Source organism: Nuphar pumila, chromosome 3 (assembly GCF_984573655.1).
Source record: "Nuphar pumila chromosome 3, dmNupPumi1.hap1.1, whole genome shotgun sequence".
Lineage (NCBI taxonomy): Eukaryota > Viridiplantae > Streptophyta > Magnoliopsida > Nymphaeales > Nymphaeaceae > Nuphar > Nuphar pumila.
The window spans coordinates 120,603,485-120,607,026 of NC_143251.1; the positions used below are offsets into that span (position 1 = coordinate 120,603,485).

At 41.2% G+C, this 3,542-nt stretch overlaps 1 long non-coding RNA gene across 1 annotated transcript; it reads left to right on the forward strand.

Annotated features, from left to right (window-relative positions):
• The first annotated feature begins 565 nt into the window (after window positions 1–565).
• On the forward strand, window positions 566–2,480 carry LOC149843500 (uncharacterized). Its single transcript, XR_016431139.1, has 3 exons — window positions 566–894; window positions 1,130–1,961; window positions 2,401–2,480. It is a non-coding gene; the product is annotated as an uncharacterized LOC149843500 (long non-coding RNA).
• The last annotated feature ends 1,062 nt before the right edge of the window (window positions 2,481–3,542 follow it).

Genomic DNA, 3,542 nt, shown 5'->3' on the forward strand with positions numbered 1-3,542 from the left:
AATTCTCCTTCATTTTGTCTCTCTCTCGTTACGCTAAGGGCGCTTCCCCTCCCTCCTCCCCCAGGTCGACCCACGTTGTCGTACGGCAACCGACGCCGAGATCAGCCGACGATGGTCACCTGCCCCCCGGCGACGCACCTCCGACGATGCATCTTAGGCAACACTCGGGCGATAGGTAAGGGGCTCGTTTTACTTCTTCTTCTTTTTTTTTAATGTCTGTCGCCAGAGCTGTCGGTAAAACGGCGATGCCGCCGGGCAGCCAGTGGCGCCGGCAAGGCCACCATCATGCACGACATTCTCGTCTTCTCGACGAGAAACCACCGGCCGGAACCACAGCCCGACGGCCATGGGAACCAGAAAAGGGGAAAAGGGGGGTTTTAAAACCCTTTCCCGATTTTCTGTCGCTGGCAATCTGGCGGTCACACCCCACACTGGTTGCTTCAGAGAAGCATGTCAACTGTTTGACAACATGCCTCAGCGGAATCTCATATCGTGGTCTTTGATCATTTCTGGTTTTGCTAAACATGGTCGTGGAGAAGAAGCATTGTTACTCTTCTCTCGGTTCCAGGCAACACACGAGAAGCCGAACCAGTTCGTTTTAGCCAGTCTTTTGCGGGCTTGTTCGAGGTTAGGCGCAGTGGAAGAGGCCGCCCAGTTGCATGATTATGCAATGAAATCGGGTTACCATTCAGATGTCTTTGTGGGCATGACCCTGATTGATGTTTACTCAAAGAATTGTTGCATTGAAGAAACGCAATTGGTTTTTGATGAGTTGCCGGTGAAGAATGAAGTTAGTTGGACTTCAATTATTTCTGGATACTCACTTGTTGGAAAGAGTGAGGTTTCAATTAAACTATTCTACGAGATGACAGAAACTGATATTCAGCCTGATAGGTATGTCCTCTCTAGCGTGATTAGTGCTTGCTCGCTTCTTTCATTGCTTCATCATGGCAAACAAATTCACGCTTATATTACAAGGAAACAATGCGATTTAGATGTTTTGGTAAATAATGTGCTTATTGATATGTATTCAAAGTGTGCACAATTGAGTATTGCGCGTAAGTTATTCAATCATATGATTGTTAAAAATGTCGTCTCATGGACTATAATGATCGCTGGTTACATGCAGAATTCATTTCATTGGGATGCCCTACAACTGTTTTCATTGATGAATGGATAGGGTTGGAGGCCAAATGGGTACACTTGCACATCTGTTCTGAATTCTTGTGGTGCGCTTGAGGCTTTTGGCTATGGTAAACAGATACATTGCTACACTATCAGAGCTAACATTGACCATGATGAATTTGTCAGGAATGGTCTTATTGACATGTACGCAAAATGTGATTCTGTAGCAGATGCGAGGAAAGTATTTGATACAATGGTTGATCACAATGTGGTTTCATTTAATGCAATGATTGAATGTTATGCTCAACGAGGTGAGCTTGAACCAGTGGTTGATCTTTTTAACGAGATGAGGTGGACATCATTGAACCCGAGCCTGTTGACGTTTGTCAGTGTGCTGGGAGCATCAACATCATGCACAGATGTATGGTTCAGCAAACATATCCATGCCCTCATCATCAAGGCAGGAATGTCATTGGATATTTTTGCTGGAAGTGCTCTTGTCGATGTGTATTCCAAATCTTTCAGTGTAGATGATGCACGAACTGTGTTTGAAGAGATGCAGGAAAGAGATGTTGTGGTGTGGAATGCTATGGTTTCTGGATATGCTCAAAATGCAAATGGAGAGGAGGCTCTCAAACTCCTCATAGAAATGCAACATGAAGGAATGATTCCCAACGAGTTTACTTATGTGGCCGACTTTATAACAGCTAGTCAATTAGCTTCTCTTTTACATGGTTCACAGCTTCAAACTAGTTATTGTGCCTTTTTTGTTTGGTATGGCCTTTTAGTATTCTTTGTTTGAATTGGACATTGAGAGTGCCAACAAAACAAACAGGGTACGTTGCTTCCTTTTTTCTGAAATTTGAATTTTTATCTCTTGGTCTAAAATTTTATGACTTTATTAAGAGTGTTATTTCTGTTAGGACCAACTAGTTGGTTTTGTTGAAAGAAAGGTAGTTCTTTTTTTTTTCCATCATTGAATTGTTTTCAGTGGCTAGTTTCATTAAAATAGGATGAAAAAAACAGCTGCCTTTATACACCAGTCATGAACTAGTTGAATTGTTTTCAAAGAGGGAGGGGGGGAGGGAGGGAGGGAGGGGAGTGGGTGGGAATTTTTTGACCTTATAAAGAAATTATTTATGTTTCATCTACCCACTTGATGAAACTTGTAGATACTTTGCTTATGAGCTATCATTTGATGGAAGCTATACTTTGAGGAGTTTTATGATGCCATACCATATGTTGAACATCTAAATCTCCTTATTCAAAATTCAGTCCTGCAATCAACTGGGCTTGGAGTTTTTATCCCCTGAAAGCTTGGAGTCTATTAAGCTGTCACAAGAAATCCATTGTCTGCCAAAAGATCATGAAACCAAGAAGCAGGTTTTGGAGGTTGTATCCTCAGACAACTCGTATTATATTTTCTTTCTACTTTGTTAACTTTGGAACTTTATTTGGTCATCTGTAATATTTTTCTCTTGTTGTTCAGGTGGGGAAAATGGCATTGTATGCTGCCAAATGGGCTATAAGAGAAATTCAGAAGTTGGCACTTGATCCCAGGTTAGCAAGCACTTTCCTTTTCTGCAGAAGCAAAAAAATAGACATATTTTGTTATGTTTTGCACGATGAAAAGTACTTAAAACAAGTTTTAATAAACATTTCAGGCTCAATTCTGATATTCAAATCGAAGACAGAAACCTTACATCTCTAGTTTCAGAGAACTTGGAAAAAATCACAAAGCAAAGACAAATCACATGCAGCTGAGCTTTCATTATTTGAGTTTGCTAGTGCTTAACCTTATTGGCAATGTATTATATGTAAGTTGATAATCATGATGGTATTTTGTAACATAGATTACTTATTGTTGATGTATGCTATTATTCTTTATGTGGAAGTTATATTGGTGAGAAAATTAGCACAATGCTTGTGAAGTTGGCTTTTGATTTTGAAATCCTGTTGTTGGTTTTATTGCTTTTCCTTCAGCAAAAACATGGAAAATAAGCTGCGGTGGCGCACAAGGCGCATGAGGCGCACGCCTCGGCTTGAGGCGCGTCTCAAGGCGTATGAGTGTGCACGCCTCAGTTTGAGGTGCGCCTCAAGGCGTATGAGGCGCACGCCTCAAGGCTCTTTTTTTTTTTTTTTAATTTTGCGACGGATTCGTGACAGATATTATCCGTTGCTAATTTTCAGCGATGATATGTTTTGCGACGGATTGTATTCCATCGCAACTCCATCGCTAACTTGCCGACCAAAAGTTAGTGACGAAATTTATCTGGATATACTCCATCGCAAATCCGTCGCTAATTAGCGACGAATTTGAGATGAAAATAAGTCATCGCAAATCCGTTGCTAATTAGCGATGGATTTGCGACAGATAAATTTTATCGGAAATTAGCGACTAGAATTATGTGACAGAC